The sequence below is a fragment of the Cherax quadricarinatus genome, chromosome 4 (genome assembly GCF_038502225.1).
Source record: "Cherax quadricarinatus isolate ZL_2023a chromosome 4, ASM3850222v1, whole genome shotgun sequence".
NCBI classification, from domain to species: domain Eukaryota; kingdom Metazoa; phylum Arthropoda; class Malacostraca; order Decapoda; family Parastacidae; genus Cherax; species Cherax quadricarinatus.
Window position 1 is genome coordinate 64437989 of NC_091295.1, and position 25061 is coordinate 64463049.

At 39.0% G+C, this 25061-nt stretch overlaps 1 protein-coding gene across 1 annotated transcript in view; it reads left to right on the forward strand.

Annotated features, from left to right (window-relative positions):
• Positions 1–23124: 23124 nt before the first annotated feature.
• LOC128684493 (zinc finger protein 268-like) overlaps positions 23125–25061 on the forward strand; it is a 52135-nt gene continuing 50198 nt past the window's right edge. The window contains exon 1 of the mRNA XM_070097020.1: positions 23125–23346. The gene's annotated coding sequence lies outside the window, so the exon portion shown is untranslated. The remainder of the gene's footprint in view (positions 23347–25061) is intronic.

Below are 25061 nucleotides of genomic sequence, written 5' to 3' on the forward strand. Positions count from 1 at the left end.
TTTGTCAATGTTTAGTGTAAGTTTGTTAGTCCTCATCCAGGTAGATATTTTCTGTAATTCGGTATTTACAGTATTGGCTAGCGTGACTGGGCTCGGGTGAGAGAAGACGTATGTAGTGTCATCTGCAAATAGTGTGGGTTTGAGTAATTGCGAAGCATTTGGAAGGTCATTTATGTATAGGAGAAAGAGAAGAGGGCCAAGGACACTTCCCTGTGGGACACCAACTGTAATTGGTTGCGCAGAAGAGTTTGCCCCATTTGCGTACACATATTGGCTTCTGTTGCTGAGGTATGACTTGAGGTAGTTGAGGGAGTGCCCTCTTATACCATAGTGTGACAATTTTACGTGGAGCAAGTCATGGTCAACTGTATCAAAAGCTTTACGTAAGTCAATGAAGATCCCCAGTGGGACTTCTTTTTTCTCTATTGCAGTGTATATATGTTCTAGCATGTGTATAATAGCATCATTAGTATTTTTATTAGGCCTGAATCCAAATTGGCAGGGGTTGAGTATGTTTTGGGAGATAAGGTAGGAGTAGATTCGTTTATGAATTAATTTTTCGAAGATTTTTGAGAGAGGGTGTATGTTGGATATTGGCCTATAGTTATTCAACTCTGTTTGGTCTCTTCCTTTGTGGATCGGGGTGACCCTTGCTATTTTGAGTACTGTAGGGAAGGTGGAGGATTCTATGGATTTGTTAAAGAGTGTTGCAATGATTGGTGATAGCACTTGTGACAGTTTTTTGTATATAAAGGGTGGTAAGGTATTTAAATCTCCTGCCTTGTTTTTTAGTGCGTTGATAATAAGGGAGACTTCGTATGGGTTAGTCGGAGCTAGGAACAGTGTGTTCGGGTAGTTGCCGGTGAGGTAGTCATTTGGTGGGGTATCTGAGCTTGGGATTTTATTGGCAAGGTTTTGTCCTATAGTGGAGAAGAAATCATTGAGTCTGTTTGCTGTTTCTGTTGGTGGGAGTTGGGGTTCATCTGATTTTGCTAATTTTATTTCGCTATTTCGTGATATCTTTTTTGTTCCCAGAATTTCTGATAGGGTTTTCCAGGTCTTTTTTATATCACCTCGTAAGTTGGATAATCTGTTCTCATAATACAATTTTTTTGCCCTTCTTATCAGGCTGGTTAGGATTGACGAGTAACGTTTTGTTTGGTCTCTGGTTATGTGACCCATTCTGTACTGTTTTTCATATTGGTGTTTTGTATTTATGGATTTGAGAATGCTGGGTGTTAGCCAGGGACTGTTCAGTCTCTTAGCTGTCATCTGTTTAGTTTTTTTAGGGCAGTGCTTGTTATAGAGGTATTGGGTCTTTTTTAGAAAATTATTAATACATTCGTCAATATCTGTATAGATTTCTAGCTCAGTGTGCCAATCAATGTTTGCTACTGCTGTTGTGAAGTTATTAATGGCTGCCTCATTGTGAAGTCTGAAGGTGACTTTAGTAGTGTCTTGGGGTAGTTTACCAAGAGTTGTTATGAGGAAAGTAGGGTAGTGGTCTGTGGTATTATCTGTAATTATGCCTGATTTTAAAGGGGATATGGTGTTGGTCCAGATGTGGTCAAGTAGGGAAACACTAGTCTCTGTAACTCTTGTAGGTTTTGTTACTGTTGGTAGTAACATACAGTTACTCATTGTGTTTGTGAATTCAGTAACGTGTGGGTCCTCGTCTTGCAGGAGATTTATATTGAAGCCACCTGAGAGTAGTAAGTGATCTTTGTTCATGCGTGCATCAGTTATCATACTTCCTAGGTTTTGACTAAATTGGCTAATGTTTGACTGTGGAACTCTGTAGATGTTTATCACTGTGAGAGGTTTTTGTAGGTATTTGGATTTGAATTTAGCTATTATATATTCCCCATGTTCATCCCTTGTGCAAGTATTAGTGATACATTCTAGTTGGTCTGAGTAGTATATGGCTGTGCCACCCCCTTGTTGGTCTGGCCTACAGTTGTGTATGGCTGTGTAACCAGGAATGGCATAGACATCTGTACTATCAGGCTTTAGCCAGGTTTCAGTTAGTGTAATGATGGACATATTGGCATGTAAGGAATTTAGTAATGCTAATAAAAGGGACTAATATAGGTTGTGGTGAACAATAAAGTGGTAATCAAATAAATGAGCTTTTGGAATATAATGGCAAAATTGTGAACTTATTCTACTTTAGCACCTGAGAATAGCACCTTGATTATTTTAACAATTGTGAATATATAAACTAGGGTAGTTATATAAAGCTAAAATAAAGGAGAAAATAAATAAGGGACTAAAAATAAGTAATGGTAAACAAAGTTAAATGGACAGATGGTAGGAATTATAATATAAACTTATAATATAAAAATACTATTTGAAATGGTACTTGCAATTGCACTAGAGTCTGGTATAGGTTGTTAACAAGATCAAGATTATAACTAGATTTAAATTGACAAAATAAAATTCACAATTAAAGTACCAAAAGAACTGGTGTTTAATAAAATTTTAGTAAGTAATAATGATTACAAAAAAGTGAAAAAGTAATGTTTATTTCATTCAATATTGCACTGGTAGTTATACTTGGTTATATGGCAGTCAAAAATGTTAAGAGTAAATTGAAATTTTAGTAAAAATGATAATTATTAATTTTAGTAAGCAATATCAATTGATAGTATTTAAAAAAATATGAGGTAGTAATATGGACAGAGAAAGTATCAATTCAGCTAATGTTTAAGCGAACAATAGTAAATAACAAAATCACATAAGGTGACTTATGCTTACTAGTAAAATCACAAAATGAGGTAGTTGATTATTTAATTACTAAGAGATTGCACAATGAAATTTGAACAATAATGGAGCAAAACATACACTTCACTACGTAGGCTTTTAAGTTGGACATTGTTTAGTTATTCTCTGTAAGATTAGTATCCCTGAGAAATCATGATAGATCATTCTCGTTCGTGATTGTGTACAGTTGACCTACATTTGTTTTCCTAACAAGAATTTTCCCATCCCGTGTGAAGCATTGGTGTATTGTGTCATTATTCTCCCACTTAAGTTTTCTGACTCTATACAGGAGGTTCTGACGTTTTTTGGTAAGACACTCGTTTATGTATACCTCTTTCTTTACTTTAATAGATGCAATAATTAAGTCTTTTTTCCTGTCATGTGAGTGGAATCTAAGCATAACACTTTTTCTACCATGGGATCCTAGTAACCTGGCTTCTTTTATTTCAGACTCTGGTACAATAACACTTGTTTGGTCCTTTATGATCTGCAGAGTAATTTCTTTACTGTTTGTTTGGTTCATATCACTGGGAAAAAGTGGACTGTTAACTATTACTGCGTCCGATAGTTTATCTTGTTCAGTTTTATCTTCTTGGAGAGCAAAGTAGTCACTGAACTGGTTATCTAAGTTGTTCTTCCAGTCTTTTACTGCTTCTTCAACCTTTGTATTAAGATATATTATTTGTTGGGTATGGCTATCTATGACTGTTTGGATGGTCTTGTCACAGTTAGTCATTCCTGGTGTTGTTAACTTTTGTTCAAGACTGTGGATTTTGTTCTCGAGTTGTGTCATCCTGGTGTCTTGTTTTGTTAGCGTCTCTCGAAGATTCATATTTTCAATAGCTAAGTTGGAGATGCATGTCTTTAGGGTATCTGGATCGTTGGTCATACCTGAGAGACTACTTGGTAGGTTGAATCCGGGGAAGAGAGGGGAGGATGGGCTGGTGGCAGCCATGTTTGTTGTTATTGTTGTGGTGTGGCCTTGAGTGGTGGTGAGTGGGGTGGTTGCTGAGCCGGCGTCCTCCTGGCTACACTTGTTGAATAGTTGATTTTTCGGTGTTTTCTTGCTGGCCTTGGTGCTGTTTCCTCTTAGATTGCGCCTCATAATACTACAGGAATTGTTGTAGTTAAGAAGAAGTTGTAGTATATACAAAGCTTAGGGTTATGTTGTTCGGCTGGCAGCGGGGTGTTGCTTTCGGTTTGTGTGCAGTCTTCCTTTGATCTCTATTATTTTCGATTTGTAGGTTTCACTGTTGGTAATCTTTGGTCATTCTGGGTGCTACGTTGGGTAGTGCAGTTTTGTTTGTAACTAGGTCATCATAGGAGCATTGGTAGCTCTGGTAGTTGGAGAAAAGTACGGAGCTTGGAAGTCGCTGCTGCCGCTGCCACTGTCGCCGCATGCGAAATGACATGGGCCGGTTGCTTGTACAATAATGGTGGGACGTGAGACAGATTCCCTGAGTTATTTTTGAGTGACTTTATAATCACGGTGACTTCCGTGGGCTCAGTTGGTACAAGATAGAATGAATTTGGAAAATTCCCATCTAGGTAGTCCCCGGCACAGGCGTTGGTACATGGGATTTTACTGGCGAGATCAGATCCTATGTTTGAGAAGAAGTCGTTTATCTTGTTAGCTGTATCAGTGGGATGCAGTGGTGTTTCATTAGGTTTAGTTAGGACAATATTCTTGTTTTTTTCAGTTTGTGGGTCCCCAGAATCTGGGAAAGTGTTTTCCAGGTCTTTTTTATATCTCCTCTTGTGTCAGTGAATCTGCTGGAGTAGTACAGTTGTTTGGCTTTCTTTATTAATTTGGTGAGAACTGGTGAATATTGTTTAAGAATATCTTTGTGGTATTAAGCCCTGTCTATATTGCTTTTCATATTGGTGTTTCTTATCAATGGATTTCAGAATGCTGCTGGTTAGCCATGGGCAACCGAGCCGTTTATTCGTGATCTGTTTTGTTTTTATAGGACAATGTTTGTTGTATAGTCTAAGTATTTTGTTAAGAAAAATGTCTGTCCAATCGTCAATATCATTGGCATTGGAGAATTCTGTAGGCCAGTCAACAGTCTCTAGGTCTGCTGTGAAATTCCTTATTGAGGCCTTGTCATGGAGTCTAAATGAAACTTTGTTGTATTCGAGTGGTGGCTTACTAATGTTTGTTACGAGGAAGGTTGGGTAGTGCTCTGTAGTGCTGTCTGTGATTATCCCTGATTTAAGAGGGGCTAGTGTATTGGTCGATATGTGGTCTGTTTTGGTTGCACTTGTCTCAGTCATCCTAGTTGGTTTAGTTATTGTTGGTATGAGAAGTGTGTTGTTCAAATCGTTGATGAAATCAGTTACAGTCTGATCATCTGGTAGGCCAAGGTTGATATTGAAGTCTCCAGCTAAGAGAAGGTGCTGCTTGTTCATTTGTCTGTTTGTTATTAGTGCCTTTAGATTCTCACTGATATTTGGGATGTTTATGTGGGGTAACCGGTAAATGGCACTGATTGTTATAGGCATCTTAAGGTTTTTTACAGTAAAGTTAGCAAAAATGTATTCCCCATATTCATCACTAAAGCAATTAGTGCTAATTCAAGATAGTTGGTTAGAGTAATAGATTGCAATACCACCCCCAACTTGGTATGGTCTGCAGTTGTGGATTGCAGTGTATCCTGGTAGTGGGTAGATATCAGTTGTGTCCTGCTTAAGCCAGGTCTCAGTAAGAATAATGCAGGAGAAGGATGTCATTAGCGACTCAAGGAGTGCCAGGAGGTCATCATAGTGTTTGCTTAAGGACCTGATGTTGTAGTTAAGAACTGATAGACTTTGAGAAGTGTTTAGGATAGTGCTGGCTTGTGATGCTGTATAATAAAGGCAGTTACTTTCCAATAAGTTTTGATTGTGTGTTAGATTATGGAGTTTGGCTAAGTATATAGCTAAAGCACTTTGGTACATTACTATTATATTGTGCATTATTATTTTTTTATTTTTCATTACTAGCTAATGCCAACTACCTCCAATACTTTATACTTCTTTATTACTGCTATTAATTGCTCATAATTTTATGTTACAAGTCAAATCTTACTCCAAATTAATATTATTCATTGTTCTTACCTGTCCATTTGATTTTGTTTACCACTACTTGTTTTTTAGTCACTTTTTATTGTGTGTGCAATTAGCATATATTCCAAATACTTTTTTGCAAGTACCAAAACTATCTTTTGGTAGCTAGTACCAACTACCTCATATTTTTTTACTTTTTATTGTGCAATAAACTGCTCAACTTATTTAATATTACAAATCAGATCTTACTCCTAAACCAGTATTATTTCATAGTGACTATCTGTCCATTTAACTTTGTTTACCATTACTTAATTTTAGTCCCTTATATATTTTCTCCTTTTTTTTTGCTTTATATAACTACCCTAGTTCACATATTCACAATTGTTAAAATAATCAAGGTGCTATTCTCAGGTGCTAAAGTGTTATAAGTTCACAATTTTGCCATTATATTCCAAAGCTCATTTATTTGATTACCACTTTATTGTTCACCACAACTTATATTAGTCCCATTTATATTGTTTTCCCTAATTCTAACTTTAAAGAATTACCTTTAACCCTTTGAGGGTCGACAGGCCCTCTCCGAAACTCGTTCTCAGGGTCGGCCAAATTTAAAAAAAAAAAAAAATTATTTTCTCTTATGAAAAGATAGAGAATCTTTTCCCGATCATAAAGACACCAAAAGTTTGAAATTTGATAGAAAACTTACGGAATTATGCTCTCGCAAAGTTAGCGGTCTCGGCGATGTTTACGCATCGGCGATTTTGCCCACTTTGAGCCCCATTTTCGGCCAATTTCACTGTACTAGTCGACAAAAAACATGAATATTCCGCTAGAACTCCATTTTTTCTATCGAATGAGTGCAAGAAACCACCCATTTATAAATTCAACTATCCAGTACATTGGTCAGAATTTAGCAATTTTGCCAATTTCACACAAATTTCAAAAGATGCCAATTTCCGAATAGGGTCCAGAATAAACAAGAAAGACATTCCTGGCACTAAAATGACATTTCCTCTAGTCATTAGTCACGTCTCAAGGCCCCTCTTATATTCTTTTTCTTTCCACTTTGAATTTTTATTCTCACAAAAAATATAAGATTTACTGTTATGCAGACTACTGCATTAGTGTAAAAAATGGTATAAATATTATTGGTGCACTTGTGAAAGAATATTAGACTCACCAGTTGACGTGTATTGCATGCTCGGCACGATTTGTTTACTTTTGAAGTTTGGTAAAAATCGAACATTTCTGCTACTTTGAGCTCAATTTCAAGGCACCTTTCATTGTAAAACCAGTCAAAATCATCTCAATTTCTGTAATATGTCTTCCATTCTATAAAATGAGACCAAGAAAACTAGAATACAACAATAAATACCATACGAAAATACACTGCAAAGTCGCTGATTTATTAAAAAAAAATGGTCAAAGTTTTTTTTTTTCTCATTATGCACTGTGTGCTGCAGGATTTTTTTTAGACTGTGCACACTGACCACATAGACCCATTCTTTCATATGAAGGCCTACCAGCTTTCTCCCAATAGATTTGAGGCCGCTAGAATTTATGAGTACTAGTACGTCAAAAACCCCTACGCGTAAGACGTACTAGTACGACGAAAACCCTCAAAGGGTTAAAGTACTACCTACTATTATATTCCCAAGCTCCATTATTTGATCATCACTATTTGTTCACCACAAATTATTTTAGTCCCTTTCATATTGTCTCCTTTATTTTAGCTTAAAAAAAAAAAACTACCCTAGCTCATTATTTTTACATTTGTTAAATAATTCAGGTGCTATTTTTTAGCTTTAGACTATTTACTTTGTTTTATACTTAATTCTAACTATAGATTCACTACAAATCTTATGATTACAAGCATTGATCCTGATACCAACCTCTTATTTAATGACTTAAGTGAATCAAACAGTTACTGTAATTACTACACAGCAGAACAATCAAAGGCACTCCTCAGAGCCAACAACAACATAACTGTCTTTAACTACAATATCAGATCTTTAAGCAAGCATTACGATGACCTCATAGCATTACTAAATTCCTTGCATGCCAATATGTCCATCATTACACTAACAGTTGAAACCTGGCTGAAGCCTGATACTACAGATGTTTATGCCATTCCTGGTTACACAGCCATACACAACTGTAGGCCAGACCAACAAGGGGGTGGCACAGCTATATACTACTCAGACCAACTAGAATGTATCACTAATACTTGCACAAGGGATGAACATGGGGAATATATAATAGCTAAATTCAAATCCAAATACCTACAAAAACCTCTCACATTGATAAACATCTACAGAGCTCCACAGTCAAACATTAGCCAATTTAGTCAAAACCTAGGAAGTATGATAACTGATGCACACATGAACAAAGATCACTTACTACTCTCAGGTGACTTCAATATAAATCTCCTGCAAGACCAGGACCCACACGTTACTGAATTCATGAACACAATGAGTAACTGCATGTTGCTACTAACAGTAACAAAACCTACAAGAGTTACAGAGACTAGTGTTTCCCTACTTGACCACATCTGGACCAACACCATATCCCCTTTAAAATCAGGCATAATTACAGATAATACCACAGACCACTACCCTACTTTCCTCATAACAACTCTTGGTAAATTACCCCAAGACACTACTAAAGTCACCTTCAGACTTCACAATGAGGCAGCCATTAATAACTTCACAACAGCAGTAACAAACATTGACTAGCACACTGAGCTAGAAATCTATAACAGATATTGACGAATGTATTAATAATTTTCTAAAAAAGACCCAATACCTCTATAACAAGCACTGCCCTAAAAAAACTAAACAGATGACAGCTAAGAGACTGAACAGTCCCTGGCTAACACCCAGCATTCTCAAATCCATAAATACAAAACACTGATATGAAAAACAGTACAGAATGGGTCACATAACCCAGAGACCAAACAAAACGTTACCCGTCAATCCTAACCAGCCTGATAAGAAGGGCAAAAAAATTGTATTATGAGAACAGATTATCCAACTTACGAGGTGATATAAAAAAGACCTGGAAAACCCTATCAGAAATTCTAGGAACAAAAAAGATATCACAAAATAGCGAAATAAAATTAGCAAAATCAGATGAACCCCAACTCCCACCAACAGAAACAGCAAACAGACTCAATGATTTCTTCTCCACTATAGGACAAAACCTTGCCAATAAAATCCCAAGCTCAGATACCCCACCAAATGACTACCTCACTGGCAACTACCCGAACACACTGTTCCTAGCTCCGACTAACCCATACGAAGTCTCCCTTATTATCAACGCACTAAAAAACAAGGTAGGAGATTTAAATACCTTACCACCCTTTATATACAAAAAAGTGTTACAAGTGCTATCACCAATCATTGCAACACTCTTTAACAAATCCATTGAATCCTCCACCTTCCCTACAGTTCTCAAAATAGCAAGGGTCACCCTAATCTATAAAGGAGGAGACCAAACAGAGTTGAATAACTATAGGCCAATATCCAACTTACACCCTCTCTCAAAAATCTTTAAAAAATTAATTCATAAACGAATCTACTCCTACCTCATCTTCCAAAACATACTCAACCCCTGCCAATTTGGATTCAGGCCTAATGAAAATACTAATGATGCTATTATACACATGCTAGAACATATATACACTGCAATAGAGGAAAAAGAAGTCCCACTGGGGATCTTCATTGACTTATGTAAAGCTTTTGATATGGTTGACCATGACTTGCTCCACATAAAATTGTCACACTATGGTATAAGAGGGCACTCCCTCAACTACCTCAAGTCATACCTGAGCAACAGAAGCCAATATGTGTACGCAAATTGGGCAAACTCTTCCGTACAACCAATTACAGTTGGTGTCCCACAGGGAAGTGTCCTAGGCCCTCTTCTCTTTCTCATATACATAAATGACCTACCAAATGCATCGCAACTACTCAAATCCACACTATTTGCAGATGACACTACATACGTCTTCTCTCACCCGAGCCCAGTCACGCTAGCCAGTACTGTAAATACCGAATTACAGAAAATATCTACCTGGATGAGGACTAACAAACTTACACTAAATATTGACAAAACCTACTTCATTCAGTTTGGTAACAGAGCTACAGATGTCCCTCTTAACATAATGATAAACAGATCACCTATCACAAAGCTAAGAGAGGGAAAATTCTTAGGAATCCACCTTGATAATAGACTCAAATTTCATACACATATACAACAAATTTCTAAGAAAATTTCCAAGACCGTAGGCATACTATCGAAGATACGGTACTGTGTTCCACAGTCAGCCCTCCTGGCCCTATATCACTCTCTTATTTACCCCTATCTCACCTATGGAATTTGTGCATGGGGCTCAACAACAATTAACCATCTCAGACCACTAATTACCCAACAAAAGGCTGCAGTCAGAATGATAACAAATTTCCACTACAGGCAGCACACTCCACTAATAATAAGAACACTAAACCTACTCACCATACAAAACATCCATACTTATTACTGCACCTATTACATACATAGAACACTTAACTCTGATGTTAACCCTCCCCTCAAACATCTTGCCAACCTCAACAGAACACATGACCATAACACAAGGCACAGATCACTCTTTGATGTTCCTCGTGTCCATCTCACGCTATGCAAAAACTCAATGCACATAAAAGGCCCTAAAATCTGGAATTCATTACTTGTAAATATAAAAGAAACACTACCTGTTTATAAATTCAAGTCTCTTCTCAGAGATCACTTACTCACCCAAAACCAAATAAATACTGAATAACTGAACCTTATAAATTGTACGTATATCTTAAATGTTTCTCACAATTATATCACATAAATGTTAAACCTAAGACCCAATCTAACTTTGTTATTTTTTAAATACACTACCTAACAGAATACTCCATTCGACTGAATGTACAGCAATGCATGCAACCATATGACCTGTCTTTGTAATATTCATTTGTGCTTTATTGTTATCTGTTTACAATAATGTTTTATCACTGATTACATCATTTCTTAGTTAATCTTAAGTTAATTTTAAGCCAGCCCGTAATGCTATGCATACAAGTGGCTTTGGCATGCTGCTCTTACCTGTATTTTTTTGTACCTCTGTATGTATGCTCAAATTGCTAAATAAATAAATAAATAAATAAATATAGAGTATAGTCACTAATAAACATAATGAAGTTGATATTGTCTATGTGTTGTGCTAGAATGAGCTAAAGTACAACTAGGTATAAACTAATACTATAAAAATACATATTACAAATAGCACCAGACTCACGCTTATAATTGAACTAAGGTCTAATATAATGAATTTGGTGTTGTCTATGTATTGAGCTAGAATGAACTAAAGTACAACTAGGTATAAACTAATAATATAAGAATACAAGTTAAAAAGGTACAAGACTCTCACTTGCAATTGCACTAAGGTCTAATATAAGTTGTTAACAAGAACAAGAGTATAACTAGATTGAAATTGACAAGATAAAATACACAAATTAATGTACCTTAAGAATAAAATAGAAAAATAAAAATGGCAGTGACTTGGTTATAATATGATAGTAAGATGGTACAAAGGATAATAAAGGTTTGAGGTGAATATACAAACTTGAAAATTTGGCAACAAAAGGTTAAGAAAAGTATAAAATAATGATTAACCCTTTCAGGGTCGACAGGCCCTCTCAGAGACTTGTTCTCAGGGTCAGCCAAATTTAAAAAAAAAAAAAAGTTTTTTTTTCTTATGAAAAGATAGAGAATCTTTTCCCGATCATAATGACGCCTTTTTCTTCTTATGACCAGAGCTTTGGTAAGATGGATAAGGAAGAAGGATGGGTAAGGATAGAAATATTGGAAAAGGGTGGGAGGGAGGAGAGAGGTAGGATATAAAAGGTAAGTGGCCCAACCACTTTGGTGTAATTTAAAAGGTGTATGTGAAATAATAAGATATTCTTGAAGAGGTATAATACTAACCCATCAGAGTCACATAGATATAACAGATATATAAGTACATGACTCTGATTTTTTTTTTTTTTTTTGCGATTGCACAACGGATATTTAAGCGACAATGAAGGCAATAATTTCCTGGCCAGTTTATGAAGAATTACTTGACAATGGCTTCTTATAGGTGGTGTCCCGCCATAGTAAATTTAGCATAATTTTTACAGTAGAATGTTATATAAGATGTCTCCCTAATTGGGGGCGATGATCTGGTGTTACCCAATCATCTTCATCTGCAGGGAGGTTGCTCAGTATCATTGGTCGATGGTAATCATCTTTATGGATAAAACAATGGACCCTCTGTGGGAGTGTCATTCTTTGAGTCCTGCGAGGAGGAGTATTGATGATATAATCCGTGGTATTTTCAACTTGTAGAGGATGTTCTCTATCTGGCATGTAGAGTTCTTGCATTGCATAGAGTTGTTTCTTTTTCAGGATGTCAAGGCATACATTTAAGGCAGTAATATCTTGTTGTACGTGTAAATCTGCCATTTTAACTCTGTCTCTCCTCCTGGTACCCGTAATGAAGCGAAGAGCTCTATTCTGGACCCGTTGCAACCATAGCATGTTGGTCTTTGTTGTTAATGTCATTGGGACACATGGGTATTCGAGTATAGGTCTTATTATCATTTTATACAGATGTTTTTTGACATGTGGAGGGGCTTGATTGAATCGAAAGAGACTGCTAAGACCGGCTTTGGCTATGTTGATCTTTTTAGTTACATGAGATGTTGAGTGGAGCACCCTGTCTATTTCATATCCCAAGATCTTGTTAGGGTTTCTAATGGCTACAGGTGTACCTCTGATGGAGATACCCCCTTTATCTTCGATTGTTGATGCAAAACATCCTATCGTGCTAACAAGGACTTTGTCAGGATTAGTCGTAATTCTCCATTTCTTTGCCCAATTAGATGTTCTATGAAGTTCAATATTCATTTTTTCTTTGACTCTCTCATACTTGTATTTTCCTGTTACCGGAGTTGATGAGACGACATGGATAACATCATCTGCAAACTGCGTTATAATTGTATCATTAAACTCTGGTTTAGGAGAGTAATTCACATAAATGTTGAAGAGAATTGGACTAAGACAAGAACCTTGTGGGACACCAGCTGTTGGTATAAAAGGCTCTGTCGACCTGCCATGAAAGGTGGGAATGATTTTTCTTTGAGTTAAGAAATTATATATTAATCTGAGAAAAGTCCAGTTATGGTCTGGTAGGTCAATGAGTTTGTATATAAGACCATCATGCCATAAGCTATCAAAAGCTTTATGAACATCTCTGGTGGCAATTAGGGCAAGATTGCCCTGATGTTTTAGACTTGCTACAGTATTGAAAATAATATTTATTGCATGATGGGTACCTCTATGTGTTCTAAAGCCAAATTGTTTTTCAGTAAAAAGGTGATTAAACTCCATATAGTAGTTCAGTCTGTTGGAAATGATCTTCTCAAGAACTTTTCCAGTGACTTCAAGTAAAGATATAGGTCTATAGTTCCCTGGTTGGTGGATGTCTTTATTGGGCTTAGTAAGAAAGATCATCCTAGCAGTCTTAAAAACCACTGGAAAATGTCCTGAGGCCAAGATGGCATTAAAGATATTAACCAAAGACTGTTTACAATTTCTGGGTAGGAACTTTATTTGTTTCATTGTTATTCCAGAGAGACCAGGGGCTCTATTTCGCATTCTTCCAATAACTTCACTCATCTCGAGTAATGTAATAGGTCTAGTAAGCGGGTGGGCTTCTTCAAGAGTTGATGTATCGATAGAAGGTAGTGGTTGTATATCATCTAAGTTCTCATCTCTCCATTCATTTACCAACTGATAGTGATTATTGTTAAATCGACGACTGTTATTGTGGGAGAGAATTTTCTCCCATACATCACCTATCAAATTAGCCTGGTCCTGTGGATCATCAAGTTTAATCTCAACATCTTCATCATCCTCATCAGTGAAGGTATGAATTAGGTAGTTAGGAGCCTTGTGCTTTGCCCCTAACAGTTGTCGGATCTTACTTCAAAATTTTGCTGGCTCACGTTTATACTGATTAGCTTGGAGAACTAGCAATTTCCATAAGTCACGTTTGTGATGACTAATTCATGTTAATTAATTCTTCCCTCAATCTGTGCAGTGTAGCTACTGGTAGTTGTCGCGTTTGAAGATGTCTTCAACATTCTGCTTGATAATTTCTTAAAGCGTCTCTAATTTCCCTAGTAGGTTTATATTGTTGATAGATCTTTGTGGAAGCTAATTGGCAAGTTGCATTAGTAGCTTCAATTATTCGATTGTGAAGGGACCTGATCGCGTCATCAATTGCAGTGGAAGGTAGATTTTTCCAATGACACAATTTCATCTTCACCCAGAAATACCCTGAAGGGGTCAAATCCTAGGGTGTTAAGATTGGGTTTAGGAGGTACAGGTATTCTAAATGGAGAAGTTTGTAGTTGTATTATAACAGGGATATGGTCAGATCCTACGTTTCCACCAGGAGAGATACGACAATGAAAGAGGTTACAGTCTCTGTTTGTCAGGACTAAATATGGTGTCCCTGAATGAGGTCCAATATACGATTTAAAGAATGGGCCTTTAAATGACAAGTTTCTGGCTGTCATGATATTAAATAGTTGTTTTCCTTGTAAATCACCCATTGGAATACCAGCTCCACAGTTAAAGAAGGCAGGGTGATGAGCATTAAAATCTCCCACTAGAATTGTTGGAATATTTCTGCTTAATATCCTATGTAGAGGAATTGACTCTATATATTGTTGTCTCGGGGGAAAATATCCAGTTCCTATCACTAGTTGGCCATGAGACGTTGTCATTTCTATTGCAAGAATGTTATCTTCATCAACATGAATATTTTTAAATGTATAGCCTAATTTAACTAAGATGGCTACACCACTATAGGGTCCTCTCGATTTCTCCACAGTAGAGTAACCACGTAATTTAATATGTTGATCAACTCTTGCAGCTGTCTCATTCAAGAGTATAACATCGGGATTGTAATTATGTAGTTCAACCTCAGGGAGGTAACGATTATTAAAGAAATGTTGAATATTAAGTTGGAAAATTGTAATCCCCATTACATGTATTTCTTGCTCTTCAGACGAGTACTGCGGACTGAATGCCTGCAAGTAATGTCTTTTTTGGTATACTCACTATCCCTGCTGGACTCGTCAAGGGGAGGAGGGAAGTTCTGAGTAGTTGCTTGTGTATTGAAAGTGTCACCATCTTCACTAGAGTTGGTAATATTAACAGAATCATTAGAGTTATCATCAGAAAACTGAGGTGTGATATTCCCAGTTTCAGGAAGCAAAGGCTCTTGAGAGTTAATGGGAGACTGTGGAAGCTCCAAGGGCAAATTTGGTAGGCCAGGTGAATTACCTTGGGAAAGTTCCTGTTCATCAGGATCAGCTGCAATAGCGGAAGAGTAAGCACCAATCTCTGGGGCATCGTTAGGGTCAGGTATTGACTCATCGGGTTGAGGGGACTTGACAACTTGGTTATGCGAGGTGGGTGATCCCTGGACAAGGGATGAATTAGACTTATTTGTAGAAGTAGAGTAGGGAACATAGTTCTTGGTATGAGAAGGCTGGGCCATAATCTCCTTAACATTATCTGGGATAGTAATGGGAGTGATCCCATTAGCATTAACAAATCATTTAAAACCTTTGAGCAGAGTTGAATGTCCCCACCTGCAATGTCTTTGGCCATCATATACATTAGCTGCGCTCTCGTCATATCCCCGGCTGAGGATACCTGAGACATGGGAGGCAAGGTTGAACCTTGTTGCATTTGTGTATGTTGTAGGTGAGGGTTAGATTGGGGCACTCCAAGAGGGGCAGAATTCCAAACATTGGAACCATTAGTAGAGACCTGAGGAGTCCCACTAGATCCAGGCAAAGCTGGGAAGGAAGTTTGGGACATTGTTGGAGGTGCCTGGGGAGTGGTCTTCTTAGAAGTGGACAGTTTCTTAGCTTCTAGAATTTTCTGCATTTCCTTTTTCCTCTCGGGACAGATAGCAGAAACAGCATGATGTTTACCATTGCAGAGTACACACTTGGGTTTAGTTTTGTTATCACAAGTTTTGAAAGAATGTTGCCCAGAGCATATGCTGCAAATCAGTGCTTGGTTACTGTATTTGTTGGTGGTATGCCCAAATGCGTAACATTTGTAACATTGTGTCACACTGACAAACCGCTCAAGAGAGATTTGGTCAGGTGTACATCTTGTCCCAAAACATTTGAAGCCATTTTGGCACACTAGTTTGGCTTCTTCAGGTGTCTCAAGTATTAATTTTAATGTTTCCTGTTTGTTGCCAGGTTTAGAAAATTTATGTGCTTGGACAGCATGAAATTCTGAATTCTCTGCATTAAAATCAGCAAGAAGTTCATTCACTGTGCTGTCTCTCATGATGTTGTTAATTCTGGCAACAAATACCGTTCGTTGCGCTTGATAGCTTTCAGGTGCAATTGGGTGGATACCCAAAGTCTTCAATTTGTCCAGGACGTCCTGCTTAAGTAGTTGAAGTAACTCTTCTTCAGAAGAGAGGAGAAGTACTACCCCAGCGAGAGTTGTAAAAACATCCACTGGAACAACAGTTGAATTTGAGCAAATGCATGCTAGAATTTCTTTCCTTGACTTTTGGTTGTCATTAACCCGTAATCTTACTCTTCTCCGCGCCATGATGTCCAGGAAGGTACATCACGCACATAAGTTACTTTAACAAAAAGGGACTTTCCATAGTGTTAGTTTAACATCCTATTTCAGATGACTTATGAAGGTCAGCCCCTAAGATAGCCTACCCTTGAGTGGTGGGGGGGAAAGGGCCCAAGGCAAAGATCGGCCGGATTTTAAAAAACCACACGGGCTACTGGATGGTCAAAATGCCTTGTGTTAACTCGCCAAGCGAAGTTGCCGAAAAAGAAGAAGATAGGAAAGTCAGAAGGATAGCAATGTATGTAGTGTGTTAGTGTGTGGGCCAGTGTAGTTGTTTGGGTGAGGGGAGGAAGGGGAAGGATGGGGGGATGGGGAAGAGAGGGGTGAACAAGCAAGCAAGTCACCGCCTTACCCTCTTGATGGGATGGGGCTCGAAGTGACTGCAAACAAGTTTCCTCTCAGCTCTGGTGAAGAACAACTCAGGATAACCCAAGAAAAATCTCGAGTAACAGTGTTCAGAGTTGCTCAGCTCGAGAATTACTCAGGGTAACTGAAGAGCAGGAACGACGACGTCTTCTCTCCACGGCGCCTGGGCGGCTTCTCCGTGTATCTGTTTGTGTCCATAATGACACTAAAAGTATGAAATTTGATGGAAAACTTATGGAATTATGCTCTAGCGAAGTTAGCAGTCTCGACGATGTTTACGCATCAGCGATTTTGCCCACTTTGAGCCCTATTTTCGGCCAATTCCAGTGTACTTGTCGACAAAAATCGTAACTATTTCACTAGAACTCCATTTTTTCTATCGAATGAGTACAAGAAACCACCCATTTACTGATTTCAACAATCCAATACAGTGGTCAGAATTTAGCAATTTTGCCAGTTTCACACAAATTTCAAAAGATGCCTATTTCCCAATAGGATCCAGAATAAACAAGAAAGACATTCCTGGCACTAAAATAACATTTCCTCTGTTCCTTAGTCACGTCCCCATGCCCCTCTTACATTCTTTTGCTTTCCACTTTGAATTTTTATTCTCGCAAAAAAATAGAAGATTTACTGTTATGCAGACTACTGCATTGGTGTAGAAGTGGTATAAATAGTATCAGCACACTTGTGAAAGAATATTAGGCTCAACAGTTGACATGTAGCATGATTTGTTTACTTTTGAACTTTGGTAAAAATCGAACATTTCTACTACTTTGAGCACAATTTCAAGGTAGTTTTCTTTGTAAAACCAGTCAAAATCATCTCAATTTCTGTAACATGTCTTCTATTCTATAAAACGAAACCAGGAAAACTAGAATACAACAATAAATACCATACGAAAATACAGTGCAAAGTCGCTGTTTTAATCCAAAAACACAAAGTTTTTTTTTCTCATTACGCACTGTGCTGCAGGATTTTTTTATACCACGCACACTGACCACATAGACCCATTCTTTCATATGTAGGCCTACCAGCTTTCTCTCACTAGATTTGAGGGCATTAGAATTTAGGCGTACTAGTACGTCAAAAACCCTGGTGCGTAAGCCGTATTAGTACGGCCGAAACCCTGAAAGGGTTAATGTGCAAAAGTAAAATTGACTGGTAGTAAATATGGTGTCTAATAAAATTTTAGTAAGTAATAATGATTACAAGAAATATTAATAAAAATAAAATGAAAAAAAAAATGTTTATTTCAAGTACAGTGGACCCTCGACCAACGGTATTAATCCGTTCCTGAGAGCTCATCGTTAATCGAAGTTATCGTTAGTCGAGTTAATTTTCCCCATAAGAAATAATGGAAATCAAATTAATCCGTTCCTGACACCCCAAAGTATTGAAAAAAAAAAATTTTACAGCATGAAGTATTAATTTTAATACACACAAACTGAAGAAGACATGCACAGTTACATGACAATTACCTTTATTGAAGATCTGGTGATGATTGATGGGATGGGAGGAGGGGAGAGTGTTGATCTTCTTAGTGTTTAGAAGGGGAATCCCCTTCCATTAGGACTTGAGGTAGCAAGCCTTTTTCCGGGGTTACTTCCCTTGTTCTTTTAATGCCACTAGGACCAGCTTCAGAGTCACTGGACTTCTGTCGCACAACATATCTGTCCATAGAGGCCTGTACCTCCCGTTCCTTTATGACATTTCTAAAGTGTTTCACAACATTGTCAGTGTACAGGTTGCCAACATGGCTTGCAGTAGCTGTGTCAGGGTGATTTTCATCCATAAAGGTTTGCACTTTAAGCCACATTTCACAGATTTCCTTAATCTTAGAAGTATGCAACTTCTTCAATTTCTCTATCCCCTCCTCCGAAGTAGTTTCCTCAGGTGTGGCCTCTTGCTGTTGAAGATGATCTAGCAGCTCATCAGTGGTTAGTTCTTCATTGTCCTCCTCCACCAACTCTTCCACATCCTCCCCACTAACTTCCAACCCCAAGGACTTCCCCAATGCCACAATTGATTCCTCAACTGGCATAGGATTCTCAGGGTTAGCCTCAAACCCTTCAAAATCCCTTTTGTCTACACATTCTGGCCACAGTTTTTTCCAAGCAGAGTTCAAGGTCCTCTTAGTCACTTCCTCCCAAGCCTTACCTATAATGTTTACACAATTGAGGATGCTAAAGTGATCTCTCCAAAACTCTCTTGGAGTCAGTTGAGTTTCTGAGGTCACTACAAAGCACCTTTCAAACATAGCTTTTGTGTACAGTTTCTTGAAGTTGGAAATGGCCTGCTGGTCCATGGGCTGCAGGAGAGGAGTTGTATTAGGAGGCAAAAACTTCACCTTAATGAAGCTCATGTCCCCAGAAAGTCGCTCTGCCAAGTCTGAAGGATGACCAGGAGCATTGTGTAATACTAGGAGGCACTTAAGGTCCAATTTATTTTCCAGGAGGTAATTTTTCACAGTGGGGGCAAATGCATGGTGTAACCAGTCATAGAAAAAGTCCCTAGTGACCCATGCCTTACTGTTTGCCCTCCACAGGGTGGCCCGGTGGCCTGGTGGCTAAAGCTCCCGCTTCACACACGGAGAGCCCGGGTTCGATTCCCGGCGGGTGGAAACACTTCGACACGTTTCCTTACACCTATTGTCCTGTTCACCTAGCAGCAAATAGGTACTTGGGTGTTAGTCGACTGGTGTGGGTCGCATCCTGGGGGACAAGATTAAGGACCCCAATGGAAATAAGTTAGACAGTCCTCGATGACGCACTGACTTTCTTGGGTTATCCTGGGTGGCTAACCCTCTGGGGTTAAAAATCCGAACGAAATCTTATCTTATCTTATCTTATCACAGCACACACAATTTAGCCTTGAGGACATTGTTTTTCCTGGGCACTCTGGGAGTTTCAGAGTGATACACCAATAAAGGCTTCACTTTGCAATCACCACTAGCATTGGCACACATCAAAAGAGTAAGCCTGTCTTTCATAGGCTTATGTCCTGGGAGTGCCTTTTCTTCCTGAGTAATGTACGTCCTGCTTGGCATTTTCTTCCAAAACAGGCCTGTTTCGTCACAATTAAACACTTGTTCAGGTTTCAGTCCTTCACTATCTAAGTACTCCTTGAATTCCTGCACATATTTTTCAGCCGCTTTGTGGTCCGAACTGGCAGCCTCTCCATGCCTTATCACACTATGAATGTCACTATGCTTCTTAAATCTCTCAAACCAACCTTTGCTGGCCTTGAATTCACTCACATCACCACTAGTTGCTGGCATTTTTTTAATTAAATCGTCATGCAACCTCCTAGCCTTTTCACATATGATCGCTTGAGAGATTCTATCACTTGCAATCTCAGTTTCGAAAACATAGTTGCACCTTTGGCAAGAACAGCTTCCTTGATTGCCGTTTTCTTGCCCACAATAGTAGCGATGGTTGATTGGGTTTACTATACAACCTGACCAGCTCGGAGACACGCACTCCACTTTCATACTTAGCAATGATCTTTTTCTTCATCTCTATAGTAATTCTCACCCTTTTTGCTGTAGGGTTGGCACTAGAAGCTTTCTTGGGGCCCATGGTGACTTATTTTGCAGGTGCAATCACTACAAAGGCTGTGATAATATGAAATGTTCCAGTTATATGTTTGGAAGCGACTGCGGTGGCTGGCTGGCTTGTAAACACTGGCACCCATGGGACAAGTGAGGCGCGCTCAGGCCAAAGTGGACGCGTCTCGAACGGAACGAATAGCATTGGTCGGGTTTTTTAGCACTAGTCGAGGCAAAATTTTTGCGTTAAAATGTATCGCTAGTCGGATTTATTGTTAATCGATGCCATCGTTGGTTGAGGGTCCACTGCACTAAATTTTAAGAACAGTTATTTGGATTCAATATTGCACTGGTAATTATACTAAAGCTTAATTGGTAGTACAAGGTTTTTAAGAGTAAGGAACTACAGTGGACCCCCGCATACTGTCGTCATCACATAACGTTCAATCCACATACCCCTCGCTTTTATCGCAAAAATTTTGCCTCGCATACCGCTCAAAAACCCGCTCACCGCTGTTCGTCCGAGACGCGTCCAATGTGCGCCCTTAGCCAGCCTCACATGTGCCGCCGGTGGCATTGTTTACCAGCCAGCCTCCGCGGTAGCATCCAAGCATACAATCGGAACATTTCGTATTATTACAGTGTTTTTGGTGATTTTATCTGCAAAATAAGTGACCATGGGCCCCAAGAAAGCTTCTAGTGCCAACCCTACAGCAATAAGGGTGAGAATTACTATAGAGATGAAGAAAAAGATCATTGATAAGTATGAAAGTGGAGTGCGTGTCTCCGAGCTGGCCAGGTTGTATAATAAACCCCAATCAACCATCGCTACTATTGGTGGTACAGCTGCTGCTGCTGCTGTACCACCGTCAGCTGCTGCTGCTGCTGCACTGTCAGCTGCTGCTGCTGCTGTAGCACCATCAGCTGCTGCTGCTGCTGCTGCTGTACCACCGTCAGCTGCTGCTGCTGCTGTAGTACCGTCTGCTGCTGCTGTAGCATCGTTTGCTGCTGCTGTAGCATCGTCTGCTGCTGCTGTAGCACTGTCAGCTGCTGCTGCTGTTGTACCGCCATCAGCTGCTGCTGCTGCTGCTGTAGTACCGTCTGCTGCTGCTGTAGTACCGTCTGCTGCTGCTGTAGCATCGTCTGCTGCTGCTGTATCACTGTCAGTTGCTGCTGCTGCTGCTGTAGCACCGTTGTTGGTGTGGCTTATTGAGAATACCAAGAAACAATTAACCCCAGAGGATTTGCCACCCAGGATAACCCAAAAAAGTCAGTGTCATCGAAGACTGTCTAACTTATTTCCATTGGGGTCCTTAATCTTGTCTCCCAGGATGCAACCCACACCAGTCGACTAACACCCAGGTGAACAGGGAAAAATGCCTGGAACTAGTGCTCATATTGGTGAATTTAAAGCCAGCAAAGGTTGGTTTGAGAGATTTAAGAATCGTAGTGGCATACACAGTGTGATAAGGCCTGTTATGGAAGAAAATGCCAAACAGGACCTACAGTACTCAGGAGGAAAAGGCACTCCCAGGACACAGTGTCTCATCAGTCATTGCTGCATCTTCAATAAAGGTAAGTGTCATTTATTCTTCATTTAGTAGAGTAGTACATGCACAATATATATTGTGCATGTACTACTCTACTATTGTGCATGTATCCTTCTCTTTGTGTGTAGGAAAATGTATATTTCATGTGGTAAAAATTTTTTTTTCATACTTTTGGGTGTCTTGCACGGATTAATTTGATTTCCATTATTTCTTATGGGGAAAATTCATTCGCATACCGATCATTTCGCATAACAATGAGCCCTCTTGCACGGATTGAAGTCGCTATGCGGGGGTCCACTGTACTCTAAGATAGTAAATGTGGTATTAAAACAGGTTATGGCAATTAAACAAGTAATGGTAATTAAAATAATGGCAAAAATGTTAAGAGTAAATTGTACTGATAGTAAAAAATGGTATTTGATAACAAATTTGTTAAATAAAAAATGGTATTTGATAATAAATTTGGTAAGTAATAGTTAATAGTATTTAAAAATATATGAGGTTGTAATATGGACAGAGAAAGTATTAATTAAGCAAATATTTAAGCAAACAATAGTAATTAAGGATATTATATAACATAAGGTGACTTATGCTTACTAGTAAAATCACATTACTGAGGTAGTTGATTTTTGATTACTAAGAGATTGTACTGTAAAATTTGTACAATAATGGAGCAAAACATACACTACACGTAGGCTTTTAGGTTGGACATTGTTTAGTTATTCTCTGTAAGATTAATGTCCCTGAGAAATCGTGATAGATGATTCTCGTTTGTGATTGTGTACAGTTGACTTACATTTGTTTTCCTAACTAGAATTTTCCCATCCCGTGTGAAGCATTGGTGTATTGTGTCATTATTCTCTCGCTTAAGTTTTCAGACTCTATACAGGAGGTTCTGACGTTTTTTGGTGAGACACTTGTTTATGTATACATCTTTCTATACTGTAATAGATGTAATAATTAAGTCTTTTTTCATGTCATGTGAGTGGAATCTAAGCATAACACTTTTTCTACCATTGGATCCTAGTAACCTGGCTTCCTTTATTTCTGACTCTTGTACTGTAACTTTTGTTTGGTCCTTAACCCGTAAACGGTCCAAACGTATATACAGTGGTCCCCCGCTTTTCGTAGTTCCCGGCAATCGTAAAATTCGCCAATCATAGGGGTATTTTCGTATAAACATGGACTCGCTTTTCATAGGTTGACTCGCGAGTCGTAGTTCGTCCGGGACGCGTACGCACGGCGTGAGCCAGGGCGGCAGCCAGTCTGGCATTGTTTACCAGTGAGCGAAGGTCCCCTCGCGTGCTCCAGGTAAATATTTCATAATATTCCATTTATTTTAGTGCTTGCAAATACTAAATAAGCTACCATGGCTCCAAAGAAAGCTCCTAGTGCCAAGCCTGTGGTAAAGAAGGTGAGAAATATGATTGAATTTAAGAAAACCATCATTGAACAATATGAAAGTGGTACAAGTGTGGCCGAACTGTCCAGGATGTATAAGAAACCCTACACAACCTTATGTTCCATAGTGGCCAAGAAAAATGAAATAAAGGATGCTGTTGTTGCAAAGGGAGTAACTATGCTGACAAAAATGAGATCACCAGTACTGGAAGAGGTTGAGAAGTTATTATTGGTGTGGATAAATGAGAAACAATTAGCAGGAGATACTCTTATGACTTCGTTTATTTGTGAAAAGGCTAGGCAGTTGCATGAAGATTTGGTAAAGAAATTGCCTGCAAATAGTGGTGAAGTGAGTGAATTTAAGGCCAGCAAAGGCTGGTTTGAGAGATTTAAGAACCGTACTGGCATACACAAGTGTGGTAAGGCATGGTGAGGCTGCCAGTTCGAACCACAAGGCGGCTGAAAAATATGTGCATGAATTCCAGGAGTACATAAACAGTGAAGGACTGAAACCTGAACAAGTGTTCAATTGTGACGAAACAGGCCTCTTTTGGAAGAAAATGCCAAAGAGGACCTTCATTACACAAGAGGAAAAGGCAATGCCAGGACATAAGCCTATGAAAGACAGGCTGACGCTAATGTTCTGCGCTAATGCTAGTGGGGATTTCAAAGTGAAGCCATTACTAGTGTACCATTCTGAAAATCCCAGAGTGTTCAGGAAAAAAAATGTTATGAAGAGTAAATTGTGTGTGTTTTGGAAATCTAATAATAAGGCATGGGTCACGAGGGAAATTTTCGTCGAGTGGTTCAGTGAAGTGTTTGGCCCTAGTGTGAAGGAGTATCTCCTGGAAAAGAAATTGGATCTCAAGTGCGTGCTAGTAATGGACAATGCACCTGCTCATCCTCCAAACTTGGATGACCTAATTTTCGAGGAGTTTGGGTTCATCACAGTAAAGTTCTTGCCCCCAAATACCACTCCTCTCCTCCAACCCATGGACCAGCAGGTTATTGCAAACTTTAAAAAAACTATACAAAAGCAGTGTTTCACAGGTGCTTGACTTTACCACAGACACTCACTTGACCCTAAGGGAATTTTGGAGAGAACACTTCAGCATCCTCCACTGCATAACCCTTATAGGTATGGCTTGGGAGGGAGTGACTACCAGGACTTTGAACTCTGCCTGGAGAAAATTGTGGCCAGATTGTGTCGACAAGAGGGATTTTGAAGGATTTGGGACTGACCCTAATGAGCCTATGTCTGTTGTAAAATCAATTGTGGCACTGGGGAGTTCCATGGGGTTGGATGTGAGTTTGGAGGATGTGGAAGAATTGGTGGAAGACCACAATGAAGAGCTCACCACTGAGGAGCTGCAAGAGCTTCAGCAGGAAGAGCAACACATCGCAGCTCAGAATCTTGCTGCAGAGGAGGAGGAAGAGAGATGGAAGAAGGTGCCTTCTTCAGAAATTAAATAGATTTTTGCTATGTGGGGTAAGATGGAAAGCTTTATGGAGAAACATCACCCTAACAAGGTTGTTGCGAGCCAGGTTGGCAACATGTACAGTGACAAAGTCTTGGGCCATTTTAGGGAAGTGTTAAAGAGATGCCAGAAACAGAGCTCTCCCCA